Here is a 25,826-nt window from a genome sequence, read left to right on the forward strand (position 1 = left end):
GAGCACTTGAGGATTAAATGAATCGGTATACATCAACTGCTTAGAACAGTATCTGGAACAGCATGATTCAACATACCGAGCATCCACCATGTGCCCTTTAGGCATTATACGAGACAAAGAGATAAATAAAAACTGGCTTAAGCCCTTTAAGTACCCAAAATCTAGTGAACAACAAGACAGAAACATAAGTACCTGCAATGTATGATACACTTGTTTTTAGTATATGTGCTGCCGAAGCGAGCACTGTATGATACACTATAGCAAGTGACATAATAAAGCCACAAACCACGATTATTGGGGTAAGAAAAGTTATATTTATTATTACCAATTAATTCATTCGCTCATTGATATAAATTAGCTCACACTTTTCTCACAACCTTTTTAAGGTGAGCTGGATAGATGTTCCTTTGAGCCCTTATATAGGGCTTTATTGTTTACACGGTGCTTTCGTATACACTGGCTCATTTATTGTAACCCTCACAACAGCTTTGCAATGGTGATATTAGCAGTATTTTCATCGCATAGAAAGGAAACAGATTTGGAAATAATGTTTTATATGGTTGGTCAAATGTCAGAGGTGTTCTGATGGCAAAGCCAGGACGAGGAAACGGAGTTGAAGGAAGATAGACACAGGCCCACGGTCACAGAGCTAGTTAGTAGTTCAATTTGGGATTATATTTTGTAAAGGCATATTCTGGACAATAGGGCCATACCTCATCAGGAATGGAATGGCCAGGGACACCTGGGTGGTTCAGCGGTTGAGCATCTGCCTTTGGCTCAGGGCATGATCCCAGAGTCCTGGGATCGAGTCCCACGTCAGGCTCCCTGCAGGGAGCCTGCTTCTCCCTCCGCCTATGTCTCTGCTTCTCTCTCTGTGTCTCTCATGAATAAATAAATAAAACCTTTTTTTAAAAAAAAAAAGGAACGGAATGGTCAATGTATCTATTACCTCCACCCTCTGGTCCCTGGGATGTCTGTTAGTACCCATAAAATATCTTATTATATAGGACTTTTTAGAAGATGCACTGGTATTTGCCTTGCCTTGAAATGCTTTTAGGACCTATCTTCCTAGTATGAATCTTCTTTGGCATCCAGTATGACCTTTACAAATAAGAAAAATGATGATGGGGCACCTTGGTGTCACACTGAGTTAAGCATCTGACTCTTGGTTTCAGCTCAGGTCATGATCTCAGGGCCATGGGATCAGCCTGCATTGGGCTCCATGCTCAGAGAGAAGTCTGCTTGAGATTCTCTCTCTCCATCTCCTTCTGCCTCTCCTGCTTGTGCTCTCTCTCTCTAAAGTCAATAAATAGACCTTTTAAAAAATTATGACAAAGATTGACATTTTAAAAAGTATTTTCAAGAAGGGATTAGCAAATAAATCATTAGTTTCAATCAGGAGGCTCACCCTTCCTCATTTAGTATTTATATTAAGAGTGCGTTCTTCTAGAGGGCATTGTTTTACATTAAGCACTGAGGGAATATTTCAAGTTGGTCTCTTATGTGGACTCATTATTATTAGAATACCAGAAATATATTCAAGTATGGCATGGTTAATCGGAATAAATTTCTCTGCCACTCACCTTACTGTAAATTTTACAGTATATGGGTGGGCTGATGTAGGAATGATTAAGTAGATAAGAGATTTCTTTTCTGAAATAGTCAAAAGAATTTGAATTAAAGAGAATGGTGACTTCTTCTTTGCCAATTTGAATGCCTTTAATGTCTTTTTGTTGTCTGATTGCTGAGGCTAGGACTTCCAGTACTATGTTGAATAGCAGTGGTGAGAGTGGACATCCCTGTCTTGTTCCTGATCTTAGGGGAAAGGCTCCCAGTGCTTCCCCATTGAGAATGATATTTGCTGTGGGCTTTTCATAGATGGCTTTTAAGATGTCGAGGAATGTTCCCTCTATCCCTACACTCTGAAGAGTTTTGATCAGGAATGGATGCTGTATTTTGTCAAATGCTTTCTCTGCATCCAATGAGAGGATCATATGGTTCTTGGTTTTTCTCTTGCTGATATGATGAATCACATTGATTGTTTTACGGGTGTTGAACCAGCCTTGTGTCCCAGGGATAAATCCTACTTGGTCATGGTGAATAATTTTCTTAATGTATTGTTGGATCCTATTGGCCAGTATCTTGTTGAGAATTTTTGCATCCATGTTCATCAGGGATATTGGTCTGTAATTCTCCTTTTTGGCGGGGTCTTTGTCTGGCTTTGGAATTAAGGTGATGCTGGCTTCATAGAACGAATTTGGAAGTACTCCATCTCTTTCTATCTTTCCAAACAGCTTTAGGAGAATAGGTATGATTTCTTCTTTAAACGTTTGATAAAATTCTCCTGGGAAGCCATCTGGCCCTGGACTCTTGTGTCTTGGGAGGTTTTTGATGACTGCTTCAATTTCCTCCCTGGTTATTGGCCTGTTCAGGTTTTCTATTTCTTCCTGTTCCAGTTTTGGTAGTTTGTGGCTTTCCAGGAATGCATCCATTTCTTCTAGATTGCCTAATTTATTGGCGTATAACTGTTCATAATATGTTTTTAAAATCGTTTGTATTTCCTTGGTGTTGGTAGTGATCTCTCCTTTCTCATTCATGATTTTATTAATTTGAGTCTTCTCTCTCTTCTTTTTAATAAGGCTGGCTAATGGTTTATCTATCTTATTAATTCAAATCAAAACTACAATGAGATACCACCTCACACCAGTGAGAATGGGGAAAATTAACAAGGCAGGAAACAACAAATGTTGGAGAGGATGCGGAGAAAAGGGAACCCTCTTACTGTTGGTGGGAATGTGAACTGGTGCAGCCACTCTGGAAAACTGTGTGGAGGTTCCTCAAACAGTTAAAAATATACCTGCCCTACGACCCAGCAATTGCACTGTTGGGGATTTACCCCAAAGATACAAATGCAATGAAACGCCGGGACACCTGCACCCCGATGTTTCTAGCAGCAATGGCCACTATAGCCAAACTGTGGAAGGAGCCTCGGTGTCCAACGAAAGATGAATGGATAAAGAAGATGTGGTTTATGTATACAATGGAATATTACTCAGCTATTAGAAATGACAAATACCCACCATTTGCTTCAACGTGGATGGAACTGGAGGGTATTATGCTGAGTGAAGTAAGTCAATCGGAGAAGGACAAACATTATATGGTCTCATTCATTTGGGGAATATAAATATAGTGAAAGGGAATATAAGGGAGGAGAGAAGAAATGTGTGGGAAATATCAGAAAGGGAGACAGAACATGGAAGACTCCTAACTCTGGGAAATGAACTAGGGGTGGTAGAAGGGGAGGAGGGCGGGGGGTGGGAGTGAATGGGTGACGGGCACTGGGTGTTATTCTGTATGTTAGTAAATTGAACACCAATAAAAAAAAAAGAGTGAAAAGACAACCTAAAAAAAAAAATAAAGAGAATGGTGAAAATAGGTATTAACTTGAACTTGTCTCTCACTTAGGATGTTCCTCAGTTCTAATTTAAATCTGGTTTCTAAGTAAACTTGAATGAGAAAAATATATTACTGCTAAAATTGTAGGACTCCATCTTTGAACATGATGTGAAATATAATATTTAGAAAAGAAAGTTGGAATGTATGGATATTTTGGTTCAGGATTATAAAGCCTTTGTAGAGAGGTGATATATTTATGAAAAAAAGTCAAGACTTTTATAACATTGCTAATCTCTATCTATCCATCAAAATTCAAGTCAAATATGCATTATATGAAAGTTATACCCAAACATTTTAACAATGGTTATCTTAAGAGCGGTACAGTAGACACTGCTCACAATTATTCCCTTCAAACCTTTGTCATGCCTTCCTGCATGCAGAATATCTTCCTCTGTCCCGCTGATTTGGGGGCTTAACCATGAAATTTTTTTTTTTAACCATGAGATTTGTAATCTATGGAACAAGAGTGGAAGTCACAGTATAACAGCTTCATGTGGAGGCTTTAAGAATCATTACTTGTGATTACCCTTGTGGCTCATTCTCAAAATACTCTCATTTTTAAAGAGAAGAATGCGGGGGGATCCCTGGGTGGCGCAGTGGTTTGGCGCCTGCCTTTGGCCCAGGGCGCGATCCTGGAGACCCGGGATCGAATCCCACATCGGGCTCCCGGTGCATGGAGCCTGCTTCTCCCTCTGCCTGCGTCTCTGCCCCTCTCTCTCTCTCTCTCTCTCTCTCTCTCTCTCTTTCTGTGACTATCATAAATAAATAAAAATTTAAAAAAAAGAGAAGAATGTGGGTCAGAATGGTTAGAGACATGTTTGTAATCATATAGCTCATGAGTCTTCAGATCTATAGGATTGGAAGTAACATTCTTCTTTTATATAACGTTCACAACTTCTGTTCATTGTCGTTACTATTTTCTCCGAATTTGTTTTTACCCAAGTCATGATGAATTTTTTCATGCAGCCACTTGTTCATTATGAAGACAGAGCAGGAGTGAAGAGAATCTTCTGAAGATGCACTAGCAGGTCACAAGAAGCAATCTTTTTATGTACATTCATGCATAAACAATACCATCTGACTTAAAATGCTATTTAAGAAAACTCTAAGATAAATAACCTTAGAAACTAGGCTTAATATTGGTCCTTTAAGACCATAGTATCTGTTAGGGGCAAATGCCTGTTCTGTACCCATATTTGATTTTTTTGTTCCCATGTTCTGCTGTGATTTGAGATCCTTAGCCACACCTTCAACATCTGGCTCCTGGCTTCTATCTCTGTTTCAGAGTAACCTGAAAAAGTGAGTGATATCTACCCCAGATGATCCAGCGTCTGATACACATCACAAAGTACGTTCTATTCTTACAGGCTGAAAATCGGGGAAGTTGATTCAATGGTTTTCCTTTGTAAACCAGCTTGTCTTCATATATAGGCTTTTCCTCATGCTATACTACATTTTGCAATCACCTAAATTTCATTTGCAGGGAATTACCATCTTTCTATTGTTTCTCCAGGTATTCCTCATTACTGAAAAATGCAAATATACTTTTTGCTCGAAACCCCTGCTGATGGAAACAAAATCCACATCGCTACTCAAATTATTATGAGCTACCTACAGCACTTGGCTAAACTAGGTGCATAGAAACTATTTCATAAAACATTCTCTCTTTATAAGGAAAGTGTGACAAGAATATGATGTGGTTTCTTAATTTCAGAATTGTTTCTTCTTCATCCAAATGAGAGATTGTTAGCGTGAAGAGGTAACAAGAAATAGTGAGGACTTGCCCAGCTTGACACTCTGTAGCTTGGGTAGATCCATGTCTATGTCCGTGCATCACCATGGAAAGTGAGGAAGAGGACAATTAGGAGTAGGGTTGACTCCTTGCTTCAACAGAGCAGTTCTTTTTTTTTAAGATTTTATTTATTTATTCATGAGGGAGAGAGAGAGAGAGACAGACAGACAGACAGGCAGTGGGAGAAGCAGACTCCATGCAGGGAGCCCGATGCAGGACTCGATCCCAGGTCTCCAGGATCACACCCTGGGCCGAAGGCAGCGCTAAACCACTGAGCCACCCAGGCTGCCCAACAGAGCAGTTCTTAATTGTCTTTATAAACTGTGCTTGGATAATACTTTGTTTTAAAAAGGGTCCATGGGAGAAAAATTGTTTTAAATCACTGGGCTGGGGAGGCCTGGCTGGCTCAGCAGTTGAGCGTCTGCCTTTGGCCCAGGGTGTGATCCTGGAGTCCTGGGATCGAGTCCCACATTGGGCTCCCTGCATGGAGCCTGCTTCTCCCTCTACCTGTGTCTCTGCCTCTCTCTGGGTCTCTCATGAATAAATAAACATAATCTTAAATCAATCAATCAATCAATCACTGGGCAGGACAATGAGCGGAGGTTTCGAAATCGGCTAGATTAGGTTCAATACTGGCCAAAACTATGTGACCTTGAGTAACCAAACTCTTTAAATTTCAGTTTCCTTATCTGTAAAATAGAGATGAATGAAGTCATACATCCATGTACTCAGAATATGGCAGGTATTTAATAAAGGGTAACATTTATATTTGTTATTATTACACAGAATAACAGGATACGTGATACAAGATCTTCATCTTCAAAAATTCGTCAAGTGACAATTCTGTGAAAAGCCTAAGACTTGCTCATTGCCCTTGAAAACTTTACAGCCTAATTGGTAAGATGATACATAGCATTAAAAAAATCAACAATCGAACAAGGCCAAGAACTAAGTGATTTGGATTCCCTGGCTGAGGAAAAGAAAAGGCCTGAATTAAAAAAAAAATGAGTATGTTCAAGCACATGACCTTATCCTTTTGGCATGAGTCTATGTGTGTCCACATTATGAAGACTGTCCCCAAATTGAGATAGAAACAATTACTAATTTACTGACTGCAGTACAACATCTCCATTTAACAGGAGGAAAATGAGTGCCAAGGGCAAACAGCCATGAATGGTGCTCCCTAAAGGACAAACAATCCATAGATTATCTACTATGTCTCCACACTATCATTCCATTTACAACATGCTTGAGACGAACAAAAACAACTATTCCAATTCGCTGAATTATACTAGCTCAGGGTAGGCAATATGGAAGGGAATAGGATGAATGTGTAACAGCCATTGTTCACAAGAGTGCTTTTTGGAGAGGCCTCATAAATGTCACTGAGTTGGTTTCTATTTACTAACTCTCCAGAAATCATGAAAAAATGTTAACACGACCACATGGTAGAGAGAACGCAGGGAGGAAACACGCACTCAGAATATAATGGGAAATTAGTCCATTAATCATGCAAGGCCAACTGATGACCATGCCTCACCAAAGCCCAGAGCCTCATGGGCAGTGTCACTCATGGATGATGCTCTCTCTCTCTCTCCTGGTGTCATTAATTCACTCAACAAAAAGTCCTGAGTTCTGTTCTGGGACTAACAGAGCAAACAAGACAAGGCTGCTGCTCCTTAGGAAGTTACTGCCTATCGTGGGATACAAACAAGAGATTATAAGTGGTGCAGTGAAGACGTCAGGGGAGGCAGGTAAAGGTTACCAGGGAAGTTCATCTAGTGGGGCATTTAACCCGGTTGTGGGAGTCTGAAGAGGACATAATAGCAAAGGCGAGACGCGAAGAAGGAAGAAGAACTAACCAGGTGACAATGTGGGAAGAGCGCGGCACAAAGTTCCAAGGACACAGGTGATTACTAGCAGCAAAGGTCCAGATGCAGAAATGATGATGCTATTCTGGAAAGGACTACAGAAACAAAACAAAACAAAAGAAAACAAATCTCACCTAAGGGGGAAGGAGAAGTGAGAAGGCATTAGGTTAGAAAGGGTCTTAGTAACCATGTTCAGGCCAATGGAGGAAACTATGGAATGATGTTAAGCAGGTGCTTATCAGGAGCAGGTTTGCCACTGAACAGTTACTCTAGAAGAGGGGGACAGAGACCTAGATACCACTTCATAGACTGTTGCAGTAACAGTGCTGATGTTTTCCTGGGCAAAGAGGGGCTCGGTGGTGATGGAGATAAATGAACGGATATGGAAAGTATTTAAGAAATAAAATCAACAAGAGTTGATGATTTATGACATGTAGTGAATGAGCAAAAAGAAGACTTCTCAGTTTGGGGGACGGGTACACAAGGAAACAGATCTGCAGAGAATCCCAAACGTGTACAACTAGACAGAAGTGTGAAGAAAATCAGGAGAGTGTGGTGACACAGACCCTACAGGAAAAGAGTGTTTCAAAAAGGATGGTAGTGTATCAAGTGATATTAAGGGATACTTAGAAGGGACCTAAAACTTAGTGGATTTGGCATCAAATAAATCACTAGTAGCCTGGGCATTCTGTTAGAACATTTTAGAACATTCTGTTATAACACTGATCACCTATGTGTAGATGAGTGCTTTTATTTCCAACAACAGAGAAAGAGTAGGTAACCTGAACAACCACCCTCTATAAAACATAAAGAAATGCAAGGCAAAATCAACCAAACACCCTTGAAATACATAGCTGAGACCACAAGGTATTGCATATGGTTGGGATGATTTTAAAATTACAGACTTGTAAACGCAGTGCAGAAAATTTCTGTACACCTTTCATCCGGCTCCCTCAGAGGTTAACATCTCCTGACCACACTCCAATGATAAAAATGAAGAGACAGAAATGTGTACACTGGGACTAAACTACAGACGACACTCAGATTCCACCAGTTTTTCCAACGAAGGTCCTTGTTCTGCTCGACCGTGATAGCACATTACACTTAGTTGTCACATCTCTTTCGTTTCCGTGACACTTCTTTTGTCTTTCCTAATTGTTCAAGATGTTGACAATTTTGCAGAATACTAGTAAGCTATATTATAGAATGTCTCTCAGTTCACTTTTATCTGATGCTTTCTCATGAGTAGATACGAGTTATGCTCTTTTTTTGGGCAAAAACACCAGAGATGGGAAATTGATAATGCCGTACCCTACTCTGTGCCTCCCAGGCAGGCAGCCTGGTCAGCTTTCAAGGCTCTGGACTGAGAAGTCTCCTGATTCTTCCTCCAACTGTAGGTCTGACAACGGCACTCATGCCTGTCCCTCCCCCTGAATAGATTTTTTAAAAAAAATCTGTTCCTTTTCTCCAACAACAAATTTTCACCAATGCCCTAAGTATCAGTGTGCTATTTTTCTTTCCTCCCAGAGATGATTTTATTCAATATGGATAATAGGGGTCATGATCTGAGCCTTGTTCCAGCTCCTCTCATGGTGGCTGCTGTTCCTTTTCTCCTGGTGTGTACCATAAAGGGAACTTTCCAAGGCAAGGACTCTCTCTAATCTTCTCTGTGATCCATCTTCTAAGGTACATGCAGGAAAAGCCTTCAAGATGTTTCAGACTTCAATTTTTGTGGTCATCATGGGATTCACTGTCTTGCAAGTGAACACTACCCTGGATGAATTCTATTCACTATCATCTGCCTGTTGTCTTCTCCAAGTAAGCCAGAGCTCACGTCTTTTCCTTAGGTTTTAGGACACTTGGTTGCCCTGCAACCTCAAATCTCTCACGAGTTAGTGAAAAATTATGAATTCAAAGATTTTTCTTCAGCTTTCCTTTTTAACTGCAAAGTGGGAGTCACACTCTTTCTGGCTCTTCACATCCTCAAGCAGAGATGCAAAAGTATCTATTACTATATTTTATGTAGACAACAAATACTTTTTCTTTAAAAATATAAAAAATCACTATTTCTTAAATTTGTGACCTTATTAGTTTGTCATGATTTTAATATATCTCATTATGATAGTGTTTCTCCAATAAACATTTGGCTCTAACATTTTACCTATTTGAAAGTATATTCCTCATGTTTAGAGGTGAAAGATCCTTTTGATAATACTTCAAACCCTTCAGCTCCATAATATGCCAAATAGTACATATTTGTCCTAAGTAGTGCACTAAGTGCTTAGGTAGATTTATTTTTTTACATTTATTTATTTCTTTTTTAATTAATTAATTAATTAATTCTTTAAAAGAGAGAAAGAGCGAGAGAACTAGAGAGAGCACACACGGGAGGTGAAGAGAGGGAGAAGCAGACTCCTCAGAGCAGGGAGCCCAACGCAGGCCTTGATCCCAGGACCCTAGGATCATGACCAGAGCCAAATGCAGATGCTTAATAAACTGAGCCACCCAGGTGCCTCTGCTTAGGTAAATTTAATGCAAAATACATATTTTTGGAATTTACATATACACATTTTTTCTAATACTATTTTTTAAAGTTTTAAAAAATTTGAGAGAGAGAGACAGAGAGAAAGCACAAGTACAAGAGGGGCAGAGGGAGAAGCAGATCCCCCCTGAGTGGGAAGCCTGATATGAAGCTTGATCTCAAGGTTCCAGACAGAGATCATGACCTGAGCCAAAGTCAGATGCCTAACCAACAAGCCACCCAGGCACCCCCTGATACTATTAAAATAGCATTTGAAGTATATTGAGGCACAGACAAAAGTTAAATGATTGTTTCTGGATTTGACTTTATTCCTCAGTGTTTAGGGTGTTCTGTTTAATTAGGATATATTTTATAAAGCATACTGTCCAGTTTTCAGATTTCTCTAAAAGTTGTTAATACCTAACAGTACTGGCTTATATTTTTTCAAGTATTCTTATACATGAAACAGTCTATTAATACACAATAGATAAAAGCACTGAGGACTGATTAGGTATAGCTACTATTTATTGCTAGAATAATTTGTATTATTGCTTACAGGAATCCAATTTAATTACTCAGCTACCAAATTCATAATTATTTCTGAAACAACTTGCATTCATAATTCCTCTTTATTGATCATACATATAATACATATGTATATTATATATATATATATATATATATATAATATATATGTTATTGTCTTGTCCAACTCTAGTTCCCTTTAATAGCTCTGGAGCAAAGCTATCTTCATGATATAAAAGGACAGCTCATGAACTCGGAATAAGATGAATCTGTATTCACATCCTGGGTTTTCCACTTAACTAATCCTGAACAATTTGCTACAGTTTTCTGGGCCTCAATGTACTCATCTGTAAAATGACTTCATAGAGTTGGTATTAAGATTTGGAATGAAAAAAAAAAAAAGATTTGGAATGATATATGCAAATCAACAAGCACAACTACTGGTGTATACCTGATGTCCAAAACAAAATAGCTATTATTACCGTTATGGTTACATCAAAGGGAATATTATTTATGGCAAGAGCCAAGGCGGTGGGGGTGCCTGGGTGGCTTAGTCAGTTAAGCGTCTGCCTTCGGCTCAGGTCATGATCCCAGGGTCCTGGGATTAAGCCCCGTACCAGGCTCCCTGCTCATCAGGGAGTCTGCTTGTCCATCAGGCTCAGTCAAGGTGGTGATACTAACAGTGGATAGTATAACCAGTTCTATATTTCATACCAAGGAAAATTTCTTTTTTTTTTAATTTTTATTTATTTATGATAGTCAGAGAGAGAGAGAGAAAGAGAGAGAGAGAGAGGCAGAGACACAGGCAGAGGGAGAAGAAGGCTCCATGCACTGGGAGCCCGACGTGGGATTCGATCCCGGGTCTCCAGGATCGCGCCCTGGGCCAAAGGCAGGCGCCAAACCGCTGCACCACCCAGGGATCCCATACCAAGGAAAATTTCAAAAGCTATTTATTGATACTTGAGATAAAGAATATTTTTGAAGAATACTTAAGAAAAAGTCTAAAACTATTAATTAGCTTTCTATCTGTAATTTTTTCCCAGCTTATTGAAGTATAATTGACAGGAACGCCTGGGTGGCTCAGTGGTTAAGCATTTGCCTTTGGCTCAGGGTGTGATCCCAGGGTTCTGAGATCGAGTCCCATATCAGGCTCCCTGCATGGAGCCTGCTTCTCCCTCTGCCTATGTATCTGCCTCTCTCTCTCTCTGTCTCTCATGAATAAATAAATAAAATCTAAAAAAAAGAAGTATAATTGAGAAAATTATAACATACGTAAGGCGTACAATGTGATGATGTATGTGTAAACGGTGAAAGCATTCCAACAATCAAGTTAGTTACCATATCAGTAATCTCACATGGTTCTTTTCTCAGCTCTAAGCTTCTGATCTTGTGATTTTTCTGACTTCAGATGCCACATATATATGAATAGCTGTCAGAAATATTTTGGACACCCCAGATCCGCCCCTCACCTCTATCTTTTCTAAATACTGTCCTTCTTATAGGTTGCATGTAGGTCAAGCTATTTTATTTATTATCTTCCTCTGAAGGAGGAAGTGACTTGGAGGTTTTTGGCTGTGTACATTTTAAAGATAGCAATAGTAACTGAACCTCATTCATCCCTGATTCATTCATCCAATAACTCAGTGGTTACCATGTGTCATATACTATGCTGGAACTTAAGGATCAAAACATTAGATAGGTATGTTCTTTTCCTTGAGACATGTATAATTTACCAGGAAAAAAGCATAATATTCTATTATAGGTGCAATAAAAGAAAAAATATAAATAGCTGTGTGAACTGGAGGAAGGAAAATGGGACGGGAATGTTGGAGGAAGGCTTCATAAAGGATGTGCTATTTTTGCTGTCACTGGAAGGATTAGCTGAGTCGTGCTGGCCAAGGAAAGAACATATGCACTGAATGCAGTTGTAAAAGAGCTTAGACTTCTTCTCAAGGAACAGTGAGAGGGGGAGTGTGGCTGCAGTATAGGGCCCTGGATGGGGTGACAAGAGAGGACATGCTAACAGGAGGTTGAGATGAGTTTGTAACAGGTTTCCTGTGCCTTGATAAGGAGTACAGACATCATCTTGTGGCTACTGGGAGTGTTATGGACTGAATGGAATGAAAATTCCTATGTTGGATCCAATGGGATGGTACTAGAAGGTGGGGCATTTGGGATGTAATTAGATTGTGAGGGTTGATCCTTCATGAATGAGATTAACATCCTTATATAAGAGACCCTGAGAGAGCTCTCTAGTTCTCTCCACCATATGAGGGTACAATGAGAAGACAGTAGTTTGTAACCTGGAAGAGGGCCTTCACTAGAAACCGACCATGTTGGCACCTGATCTTGGACTTGTATCCTCCAGAACTGTGAGAAATAAATATCTGTTGTTTGAAGCCATTCAGTTACAGAAGCCAGAATGGACTAAGACAGTGGCCCAAAGAGTTCAAGATATCATGATATCAGGTTTCTGAAATGTCTCATATTAAAGCTGCTAGACTACATTGATATCAAACTCTCAGCAAATATCTCTTAATATGAGTAAAATAAAGACTACTGGCTGTTTTATGCTAAAAACTATCTGAAAAACAAAGACTTACAAATCAAACATAGATTCCTCACTTAATAAAAATTATTGTTGGCTTTAAGCTCTCAATTATAAATATCTTCTATTACACAAACATACTATTCTCATAATTCTTCATTAAATTAAATGTTTGAGACTTAAAGGGATTAAGTAGATTTTGTAATTATTCCTCAGTTGTTCAGGGGCAGGATCAGATGATGATTCAGCTCTGGTGCCCTCACAGGACACAGCTCATTTCATTAAAGCTCTTACAGAGGCACCAAGGCATGGTGAATGATAATATGTATTGGTCATTGACATGAGTGTGAAAATTAGCAAAACATTTCTAAAAAATAGGTAATCTTGCCAATGCTTAATGGCAGTAATACATACAATGCCACTTTTGCTTTCCTAGACTAGTGGTAGCTAACTATCAGATTCATTGTTTTGACTATTAGATTCATGTTTTCATAGTTTTAATAGGATATAATTTATATACCATAAAATTCACCCATTGTGAGTGTAAATTCAATAATTTTTAGTAAATTTATTGAGCAGTGCAACAATCACCAAAATCTAGTTTAAGGACATATTTGTGTCACCTCCTGACTCAGTTCAGGCTGCTATAAAAATGCCACAGACTGGATAGCTCATAAAAAACAAATCTATTTCTCCCTGTCCTGAAAGCTGGGAAGCCCAAGATCATGGCATGGCTCTGACTGTGCTCCAGTGAAGGCCCTCCTCCTGGTTCATAGCCTCTCACTATGTCTTCACATGGTGGAAGAAGCTACAGATCTCTCTAGATCATCTTTTATAGGGCACTAATCCTATTCAGGAGGACTACACCCTCATGAATTAAATACCTCCCAAAGGCCCCAACTCCTATACCCATCATCTTTGGTGATTAGTATTCCAACATATGAATTTTGGGGGATATATTTGGACCAAAGCCTCCCCCCAAATTCCCTCAAACTAATTTGCAGTCAACCTCCATTCAGACTCCAGCAACAAGAAAACATGTGTTCTGTTTTTATGGATTTGCTTTTTCTTAAGTTTCATGAAAACAGAATCCTAACATGTGGTCCTTGGGTCTTGCCTCTTTCACGTGGCATAATGTTTTTGAGACTCAATCACGCTCTAGAATGCATCGGTAGTTTGTTCCCTTGAATTGAAGTGTAGACATCTACAATATGGATTTACTACTTTCTTTTATCCATTCATCAGTTCATGGACATTTTGGTTCCTTCTACTTTTTGGCTATTACAAAGAATGCTGTTATGAATGTTTATTTACAAGTCTTTCTTTGGATAGAAGTTGTTGCACTGAGTGTGATAGTAAGTTGATGTTTTAATTTTTAAGAAAATTAGTTGTTTTACAAACTGAGTGTACAATTTAAATTCCTAACAGTAATATATGAAAGTTCCAATTTCCCCAAAATGCCATAAACAGTTATTGTCCATCTCTTTTATTTTGGCTATTCATCATATAAAGTGATACCTCATTGTGGTTTTAATTTCAATTTGCCCAATTACTTTAGCATCTTTGCTAAGAATATTTTCATGTATCTATTCATATATCTTCTTTGGTGAATGTTTAATTAAATATTTTACCCATTTATTATTGGGTTGTCTTCTTATTGAGTTGTAAGAGTTCTTTATATATTCTGGATGGGAGTTTTTTAAAATATAAATGATTTACAACTATTTACTCCTAGTTTGTGGACTTTTTTCATTTTCTTAATGGTGTCTTTTGAAATGAGTTTTTCATTTTAATGAAGTCCAATTTATAATTGATTTTTCAAATAGATACCCAATTATCCTAGTTCATTGAAAAAAAAAACTATCTTTTCTTCCACTTAATTGCCTTGGTCCTTTGATTGAAATCAACTGACCATAAATCAAAGATTTTACTTTTGAACTCTCAATTCTTCATACCAATACTTCAATCAACACTTTACTATCTTAGTCACTATAGTTTTATAGTATGTTTTGAAATTGGGTAGAGGAAGTCCTTCAACTTTGTTTTCCTTTCTCAAAATCATTTTGCCTGTTCTCTCTCATTTGCATTTCCAAATAAGTTTTAGGAGTAGCCTTTCAATGTCTATAAAAATTTCCGATGGTGGGGGCACCTGGGTGGCTCAGTTGGTTAGGTGTCTGCCTTCGACTCAGGTCATGATCTCCAGGTCCTGGGATCAAGCCCTGTGTTGGGTTCCCTGCTCAGAAGGGAGTCTGCCCTTCCCCAGTCTCTGTGCATTCTCTCTCCCCCTCCAATAAATAACAATAAAATCTAAAAAAATAATTTCCCATGGCATTTTGATAGTGATTGCAATTAACCTAGAGATCAGTATGGAAGATTTACAATCTTAACAATATTAGATTCTCTAACCCATGATCATGGGAATCTCTCCTTTTATTTAAATCTCTTTATCTCAGCATGTTTTATACGTTTCAGCATATAAATATATTATCTTTAGTTAAGTTGATTATTAAATATATTATTCTTTAGATGTTATTGTGAATGAATTTTTTTAAATTGTATTTTTAGCTATTCAGTACTAACATATACAAGAACAATGGTCTTTTGTTTATTACCATGTATCTTTACACAGCTAAACTATTTTATTTAAAAAATAAAATAAACTACTTTATTATTCTGGAAGTTTTGTGGAGATTACTCAGGATTTTGTAGATGCAGTATTTAGTCATCTGTAAGTAGAGACAGTTTTATTTCTTTATTTTTAGTCTGGATACCTTCCCCCCAACCCTTATTGCATTAGCAGACCTACAGCACAATGTTGAATAGAGGTGGCACAAGAGTGAGCATTATTGCCTTGTTCCTGATCTTGGGGACAGCATTCAGTCTTTCACCATAAACTGTGATGATAGCTGTAGGATTTTCATAGAAACCATTTTTCAAGTAAGAGAAATTCCCATCTGTTTCTAGTTTCACAAAAGCTTTTAATCAATAATGGGTATTAGATATTGTCAAAAGCGTTTTCTGCATCTATTGAAGATAATCATATTGTTTTTATCCTTTTAACTTTGTAAAAAACTGCCAAATTATCTTCCAAAGTGACTGTCAGTTTTGCATTCCCAGTAGAAATTAATGGGAGTCCCTATTGTTCCACATTCTTGCAAGCAATTAGTACTGTCAGGCTTTTTTGTTTTTGTATTTTAACTATTCTTTTAAGTATGTAGTGTCATCACATTGTTGATTTAATTTGCAATTCACAAATAACAATGTTTTGCTTCCTTTCCTTGGCTTACTTGCCATCACTATAAATTCTTTGGTCAGGTGTGCATTCAGATCTTTTGTGCATTTTTAAAATTGGTTGTTTTCTTATTTCTGTATTTTAAGAATTCTTTGTAAATTTTTGTTTTTATTTATTTTTTAAATTTTTTATTCTAATTCCAGTATAGTCAATATCCAGTGTTCTGTTAGTTTCAAGTGTACAATATAGTGATTCAACAATTCTATACCTTATTCAGTACTCATCATAAGTGTACTCTTTAATCCCCTTGAACTATTTGACTCATCTCCATAGTTTGTTCTCTATAGTTAAGAGTCTATTTCTTGGTCTCTCTCTCTTTCTCCCTTTGCTCATTTGTTTTATTTCTTAAATTCCTCATTTGAGTGAAATGATATGGCATTTGTCTTTCTCTGGCTGACTTATTTCACTTAGCATTATACTCTCTACCTCTACCCATGTCATTGCAAATGGCAAGATTTCATTCCTTTTATGGCTGAGTAATATTCCATTGTATATATGCGCCACATCTTTATCCATTCATCTGTCAATGGACACTTGGGCTGCTTCCATAATTTGGTTATTATAAATAGTGCTGCTATAAACATAGGATTGCATATATCTCCTTGAATTACTGTTTTTGTATTTTTTGGGCAAATACCCAGTACTTTGATTCCTGGACCCTAGGGTAGTTCTATTTTTAATTTTTTGAGGCCCTCCATACTGTTTTCCACAGTGGCTGCAACCAGTTTGCATTCCAACCAACAGTGCACAAAGGTTTCTTTTTCTCCAAACCCTCACCAACACTTACTATTTAAAGTTCTTTGTATATTTTAATGAAAGTCCATTATTAGATACATGTTGCAAATACTTCCTCCCAGTCTGTTGCATATACTCTCATTTTCTTAACTGTATCTTTCACAAAGCAGAGGATTATATTTTTAATGATATTCAACTTAACAAAAAGGTTTTTTTTTATTTTATCAATCATGCTTTTGGTGTTTTATCTATATACTTACTCATCACCAAACCCCAGGTTAAGTAGATTTTCCCCCAATGTTTTCTTCTAGAAGTTTTACATTTTACATCTAGAATTTCTGAATTTTACAAGATGTATCGTGAATTTTGAGTTAGTGTTTATGAAAATTCTGTGTCTAGTTTCATTTAGTTTGCATATGGAAATCCAATTTTCCCAGTGTCATTTGTTGAAAAGATTATCCTTCCTCCATTAAATGGCTTCTAGCCCTTGTCATAGATCAGTTTACTATATTTGTGTAGCTATATTTCTGGGTTCTCTGTTCTGTCCCATTGATCAATGTGTCTTATTTTGCTAATACCAAACTGTCTTAATCATTGTAGCTTTATACTAAGTCTTATACTGGTTAGTGTGAGTCCTCCCATTTTTTTTCTTCTAATTCAGTATTATTTTAATTATTCTGGGTCTCTTGCCTTTCTACATGGACACTTCAGGAATAACTTGTCAATATCCATAAAATATTTTGCTGGTATTTTGATGGGGAGTGCAGCTCATTTAAAATATAGTTGAGAATAATTGATATCTTCATATTAAAACTTCCAGTCCATCAGCACAGAATGTTCTCTCAATTTATTTGGAAGTATTTTGATGTTTTTTTATCAAGAGATTTGCAGTTCTCTCTCTATACATCCTGTACAGATTATGTTAGATTTATGCCTAAGTATTTCTCTCTTATTTGTTGCAGTTTGTACACTGACAGTACATAGGAAAGCAATTTATTTGTACAATGACCTTATTTTTTTTTGTACAATGACCTTATATGCTGCTCTATTGATGTACTCTTTTTTTTTTTTTTTTTTTTAGTTTCAGGAGGTATTTGTATTGGTTCTTTGAGATTTTCTACATAGACAATTATGTAATCTTCAAATAAAGTTGTATAGTATAATTGCATTTCTTTCTTTCTAATCTGCATATATATGCCATTTATTTCATTTTCTCCTTTTCCAGTAGCTAAGACTTCCAATATTATGTTACATAAGAATGGTGAGGCAAGACATTAAGCATAATGCAAGCTGTAGTTTTATAGTTGTTACTTATCAATTTGAGGAAGCTTCCTACTTTTCCTAGGTTGTTAGTAGTTTTTATTATGATTAGGTGTTGGATTTTGTTAAATGCTTTTTCTCCACTAATTGATAGGATATGATTTTTCTTATTTAGCCAGCTAATGAGTTAGTTTACATTTATTGAACTTTGAATGTTGAACTAGCCTTGTGTAACTGGAATAAATTTTATTTGGTTATGATATAGAAATATTTTTATACATTGTTGGATTTTATTTTCTGATATTATAATTTTCACACCTATGATCATGGGAAAAATTATTATTCTTCTGTTTTTGTGTGAAATTATAAAGGTTAACTAAGCCAGATTAGTTAGTGCTTTAAGTATACTATGTACTTAATAATTTTCTGACCACTTAATCTATCAATTATTGAGAAAAATATGTTAAATATTCTGACCAAAACTGTGATTGTAGATTTGGCTCTTTTCCTTTTCAATTCTGTTTTAGTTCATCTCTTTCTATTATTTTTGCAGACATAAATAGAATCACTGTATTGTTGATGAATTTCCTTTTTCATTCTTATATAACATCCCTCATTTTTATTAATATGCCCTGCACTAAAGTGTACTTTGTCTGATTTTGTAATAGACACTAGAGATTGCTTATAATTAGTCTTTGCAGAATATATAATTTTCTATTTGTTAAAATTAATCTACATGTATCTTTGTATTTAGGATGAATCCTTTAATGCAATGTATAATTGGGTCTTATGTTTTATATTCATTGTAAAATTGCTGATATTTTAATTAAATTATAACAGTTAATATTAAAATATTTATCTTTATTATACTATAGTTCTACTAAATAATTTACTAATATATAATTAATTTAAATATTTAGTCCATTTCTATTTTTTGAAGGTTTATTTATTTTAGAGTGACAGAGAGAGAGGAATGCCCGAGTGGCTCAGCCATAGAGAGTCTGTCTTTGTCTCAGGGCATGATCCCAGCATACCAGGATCGAGTCCCACATCAGGCTTACTGCATGGACCCTGCCTCTCTCTGTGTGTCTCTAATGAATAAGTAAATAAACAATCTTTTAAAAAATTGAGTGATACAGATAGAGAGAGAAAGAGCAAGTGAGTGAGTATGGTGGAGGGAGGAGCTGAGGGAGACAGAGAATCTCAAATAGACCCTTGCTGAGCATGGGCTCGACCTCACAATCCTGAGATCATGTCCTGAGCTAAAATAGTCAAACACTTAACTGAGCCACCCAGGCACCCCTAGTCCATTTATATTTAATGTAATTATTGGTATGATAGGTTTTTTTTTTTTGATAGGTTTTTTTTTTTTGGTATGATAGTTTTTAAGTGTAGCATCTTTCTATTTGTTTTCCATTCTTCATTCTCATTTTTCCTGATGATTTTAGGATTAAATATGCATTTTTAGTATTTAATTTCATTTCCACAATTGGTTTATAATTTCCTCTTTATTTTTTTCAGAAGTTGCTGCAAGATTTTACCACATGTATTTAAAAATTATTAATTCTACAAGCAACTAATACTACATCTCCTTTCTTATATTGTCATTAGTTTACAAAATATACTTTCATTCTCTCCATTGTGCTACTTTCATCTTTTACTACAATATATGTTCAAAAGCTTTCATAATATGGTTATTAATTTCTACTTCAAGTTAATTATCTTTTTGAATTTTTTTACTAAGATATAATTTACACACTTTAAAATTCACCCTTTTTAGAGTACAGTACTCTGGGTTTTAACTAATGCATATAATTATGTAACCATCACCACAGTCAAGATAAAGAACGGTCCTATATCCTCCAAATTACCCTTGTTCCTTTCTGGTCAACTATTAAAAAAATGTTAGAACAAATGAACAAACTCAGCAAAGTTGCAGATGTAAAGTCAATACACAAAACCCTGACACATTTTGATTCACTAATAACAAACTTTCAGAAATAGAAATAAAGAAAAGAATCCCGTTTACAATAGCATCAAAAAGAATAAGATGCCTAGGAAAACAAGGAGGTAAAAGATCTGTATGCTGAAAACTATAAAATATTAATGAAAGAAATTAAACGCATAAATACATGGAAAGATATTCCATGCTTATAGATTGGAAGAGCCAATGTTGTCAAAATGTCCATACTACCCAAAAGCAATCTACAGATTTAATGCAATCCCCACAATTCCAATGGCACTTTTCAAAGAAATAGAACAAACAATCCTGAAATTTGTATGGAACTGTGCGTGCGCGCGCGCGCACACACACACACACACACACACACACCAAAACAAAACAGCCAAAGCAATCTTCAGAAAAATGAACAAAGCTGGAGGCATCATGCTCCTTATATTACAAAGGTACAGTAATTAAAACAGTATAGTAGTGGCATAAAAACAGATATATAAATTGATGCAACAGAATAGAGAGCCTGAAAATAAACCCACACATATATGTCAATTTGTGAAAAAAGCCAAGAATATACAACAGGAGAAGGACAGTCTCTTTAATAAATGGTGTTGGGAAACATGCAAAAGGATGAAACTAAATTGCTGTGTTACACCATACACAAAAATTAACCCAAAGGGATTAAAGACTTGAATGAGACCTGAAACCATAAAACTAGAAGAAAACATAGGCAATAAGCCCCTTGACATAGGTCTTGGTGATGATTCTCTTAATCTCACACCAAAATAAAAAGCAACGAAAGCAAAAATAAGTAAGTGGGACTACTGTACACACACACAAACAGTTGCTGCACAGCAAAGGAACCCATCAACAAAATATAAAGGCAGCCTATGCAATGGGAGAAGATATTTGCAAGTCATTTATCTGATCAGGGACTAATATCCAAAATATATAGAACTCATACAGTTCAATAGCAAAAAACAAAAAAAAAAAAACAAAAAAAAACAACAAAAAAAAAAAAACCAAACGACCCAATTAAAATACAGGCAGATAATCTGAATAGACATTCTCCACAAAAATCATTGAGGGCACCTGGGTGGCTCAGTCAGTTAAGCATCTGACTCTTGGTTTTGGCTCAGGTCATCATCTCAGGGTCGTGAGACTGAGCCCGAGTTAGGCTCCTCACTTAGCATGGAGTCTGCTTGAGATTCGCTCTCCCTTTCCTTCTGCCTTGCCTCCCCTCCCACAGTACAATACAATACAATAATTAATTAATTAATTAATTAATTAAAAGACATTCAGATGGCCAACTGGTACATGAAGAGATGCTCAACATCACTAATCAGGGAAATGCCAATCAAAACCACAATGAGATAGATATTACTTCACACCTTCTAGAATGGATAAAATAAAAAAGACAAAAGATAATACGTGTTGGTGAGGACATATAGAAAAGGGAAATTTAGCACACTGGCAGGAATGGAAATTGATGCAGTCAGAATGGAAAACAGTAAGGATGTTCCTCAAACAATTAAAAGTACAAATACCATATGATTCAGCAATTCCACTTTGGGGTATTTATCCAAAGAAAATGAAAACAGTAATTCAGAAAGATATATGCAAGTGTCCACCAAAGGATGAATGGATAAAGAAATTGTAGTGTGTGTGTGTGCAATCAAATATTATTCAGCCATTAAAAAGAATGAAATTTTGCCATTTTTGACAACATGGATGTACCTTGAAGATATCATGCTAAGTAAAATAAATCACAGAAAGACAAAAGCTATTTATAATCTTCTATATATAGAATCTCAAAAAACAGAAACAAAAAACAACAACAAGAAAAACAACCTCATAGATGAAGATAACAGGATAGGGGTTACCAGTGTTGGGGAGTGGGAGAAATGGGTAAAGGGAGTCAAAAAGTAAAACAAAAACAAAAACAAAAACGAAAAAAACCAAAAACACAAGTTGCTGTGAAACAGATGGAAAAATTTTGAATATTTTGTTAAGTGCCAAACTATTTTCCAGGATAGCTGTACCATTTTATATTCTCACCAGCAATGTGTGAATGATCCAGTTTCTCTGCATCCTTGCTCGCTTTTTGTGTTATTGCTATTTTTTTATTGTAGATATTGTGATGGGGTGGAACAATATCTCCTTGTAGTTGTAATATCATTTCCCTAATGGCTAATTATGTTGAACATTTTTTTTTCTTTTTTATGTTGAACATTTTTTTCGTGTGCTTATTTGTCATTCTTGTAACTTCTTTGGTCAGGTTTTTGTCCAAGCTTTTCAATGCCCTTGACCACTTTCTAATGGAAGGGTCTGTTTTTATTGCTGAGTTCACAAAGTTCTTTATAAGTTTTTATCCTTACTTCCTAGTTTCTAGGCAATTATATTTATTTGGAGTTTTACACATGAAAAATTATTTCATGTGTAGACATTCAGATAAAATTAATTCACTCTGAATTTGAGAATTGCCAATTTTCTTATGGCTTTATCCAGAAATATGTGATATTTTTATCTTTTTCTATGAATATATGGTTTTCCACAAATATACCGTGTATAAGTTTAGAATTATCTCTGTATAAATCATAGTTGTGTATGCATCCATGGAAAATCTTCTATTTGTTTTGTTCCTTCAGTAATACCCTATCTCTGAGAAATAATTTTAACAAAGGGAATGCAGGAAAGTCAACTATTGACTTTTAGACACTGTTAAGTGGTAAGACAGACAATCAAAAACCTGTCAGTATCTGTACTGATATGCAACTAAATCTATGCATCTTACATCGCCAAGTCTAAATTTTTATTAATGTTTAGTTATGGACCATATATAAATAGGAAAGCTAATTATTATGAATTAAATGACTGCCTTTAGTACTTTGGGGAAAAGTTTAATCAGAAAACCATACAATGCTCAGACGTTCTTGCTTTAATTGCAGGTTGGAGCAGATAGTCATCAATACTGTAGGGAAATGCGATGTCGAAAAGTTTGGAGAGGAGATTATGGAAAGAATCAATATCATTCTTAGTATTGATCTACATAGAAGAGCAAATCATGCATCTTTATGTGTATAATTAAAAATAGACCCAAGTCTGCAAAAACAAATATTGACATTTACATTATATATTACAACTGCAAGTCTACCTTCCACTTTAGTCATGCTACACCTTCAGAACTGAATAGTCTTTCAGTGACTAATGAACTGGGGACTACTAAGAAGGCAAAAATCGTCATCATTTCCCTTGGTGCATCTTGGCTGAGGACATATCCTGAACACCTCATACAGTGCTGCAAATAATATCAAGTTGGAATTCACTTAGCTCTGGGCCAGGATGTAAATCCTGGTGTTAGGGCAACTGAAAGTCTTTAAACTTTAGTTTCCTCATCTGTACATTGGGGAATGTACCTAATTTTGTAAGAGCATTGCAGATGTTACATAATGTTTGTAAATGTTAGCATCTGTGATGTTACATGTAGCTCTTGTTAGTTCTTTTTAACTGTTGTGTAAGATTCCCCATTTTGAATGAATTCAATTCCTTTATCTATTCCTGTTTGATGAGTATTTAAGTAAAACTACAGGATCACAGGGTTTATATATACAGGCCCACTTCATAAGACATTTGCAAAATCTCCCCAGAAGTGGTGTGATCATCTCTACTCTTGTCAGGATTTCCTGAGTTCCCATCGATACCAACGCTTGTTCTTATCAGATTTTAAAATGTATGCAATTCCAATTCATTTGAAATGATACTTCAGTTTTGTTTCAAGGACATTTTCCTGCTGGTAATGTTGAGCATCTTTTCATATACATATATATTGGCTATTTGGTCTTCCTTTACTATAAATTTACTATTCAGGTCTCTCATTTGCTTTTTATTACTTTAATTCTTGATTTGTAGTAGATACTACCTCTGTTGTTTATGGTAATTGAAATATGTTCCTGCCTGTGACTCGTCTTGCAATTTTAGTCATAGCTACTTTTCTTGGGCAGAATTTTTTATATTAATGTGCCACATTTATATGTTTCCTTTATGATTTGTGGCTTTGCAACATATGCATCTACTATATCTTCCATTGCAGTTAATGGTAAATCCATCCATGTAGTTTCCCCTTCATCTTTCATTCATCTCATTATCTAACACTTCATTTCCAATCAGCCAGAAAATCCTCATGGATTTAGCTTCGAAAATTATCCAGAGTCCAACTAAGTATTTCTCCACACGTTGTCCATTATCACACTGGTCCAGATCACCATCATCTCTAGCATGGATCACTGAGAGAATCTCCTATCCAGTCCTCTGCTTTCTCCTTCTTACTCCCATCATTCTTTACAGTAGGTAGAGTGATTCTGTACACATATATGACAGACCATATGACTACAGTTCCTCTAATAGGTCCCACTTCATTCTGAGTAAAAGCCAATGTTTAGACAATATTCTGTAAGTCTCCACACAACTCCTTTCTCCTAACACCCTCTAATCTACCCTGCCCTCTTTACCTTTCTGACTCCATCTCCAAATACTTTCCCCCTGTTCACCTTGTTACCAGCATACTGGCCTATTTTCTGTTTCTGGAATACAGTAAGCACATTCCAGTTTTGTGATTCTCACAATTGTTCTTTGCTCTTCCAGAAAAATCTCTTCCACAGATCTCTTCTCTTTCCCCTTCCCTTTGCTCCTCCTATTCATAATCTCTCTCTCAAATAAATAAATAAATCTTTAAAAACACCTTCCATTCCAGTCACAGCATTTCCTATCATCCTGTTTTCTTTATAGTTCATCATTAAATGCATTATATGTTTGTTTTTCATTGTTTCTTTAGTTCCACTAGAATGCAAGCTCTATTTGTGCAGGGAATATTTTTTGTCCATTTTGTTTATTGCTGCATCCACAACACCTGGGAAATTGTTTAACAACCCTGATGGCAAATGATGCAGAGCATTTTCTCATGTGCTTGTTGACCATGTGTATGTCGTCTTTGGTGAAATTTCTGTTCATGTATTTTGACCATTTCATGATTGGATTGTTTGTTTATTTGCTGTTGAGTTTAATAAGTTCTTTATAGATCTTTGATACTAGCCCTTTATGTGATATGTCATTTGCAAGTATCTTCTCCCGTTCTGTAGGTTGTCTTTTAGGTTGTTTTGTTAACTGTTTCTTTTGCTGTGCAGAAGCTCTGAAAAACCAAGTGGAGGTTCCTCAAAGAGTTAAAAATAGAGCTACCCTACAACCCAGCGATTGCACTACTGGGGATTTACCCCAAAGATACAGATGCAGTGAAAGACCGAGATACCTGCACCCCGATGTTTATAGCAGCAATGTTCACAATAGCCAAACTGCGGAAGGAGCCTCAGTGTCCATGGAAAGATAAAGAAGATGTGGTCTATATATACAATGGAATATTCCTCAGCCATTAGAAATGACAAATACCCACCATTTGCTTTGACGTGGATGGAACTGGAGGGTATTATGCTGAGTGAAGTAAGTCAGTCGAAGGACAATCATCATATGGTTTCACTCATACGGGGAATATAAAAAATAGTGAAAGGGATCATAAGGGAAAGGAGAGAAAATGAGTGGGAAAAATCAGAGAGGGAGACAGAACATGAGAGACTCCTAACTCTGGGAAATGAACAAGGGGTAGTGGAAGGGGAGGTGTGGGGGGGAACGGGGTGACTGGGTGACAGACACTGAGGGGGTACTTCACAGGATGTGCACTGGGTGTTATACTCTATGTTGTCAAATTGAACTCCAATAAAAGAATACACACAAAAAAAATAAATTTAACCTAAAAAAAACAAATGAAAAGAAATTCCTCCTTATTTAATTGGAGATATTTTTAGTGTATTGAGTTTGTAATTTT

General features: G+C 36.4%; 1 long non-coding RNA gene across 1 annotated transcript in view; it reads left to right on the forward strand.

Annotated features, from left to right (window-relative positions):
- LOC140627506 (uncharacterized) overlaps positions 1-25,597 on the forward strand; it is a 145,254-nt gene extending 119,657 nt beyond the window's left edge. Inside the window, exon 4 of the long non-coding RNA XR_012026214.1 lies at positions 25,135-25,597. This is a non-coding gene — a long non-coding RNA (uncharacterized lncRNA). The remainder of the gene's footprint in view (positions 1-25,134) is intronic.
- The last annotated feature ends 229 nt before the right edge of the window (positions 25,598-25,826 follow it).

The sequence above is a fragment of the Canis lupus genome, chromosome X (genome assembly GCF_048164855.1).
Source record: "Canis lupus baileyi chromosome X, mCanLup2.hap1, whole genome shotgun sequence".
NCBI lineage: Eukaryota > Metazoa > Chordata > Mammalia > Carnivora > Canidae > Canis > Canis lupus.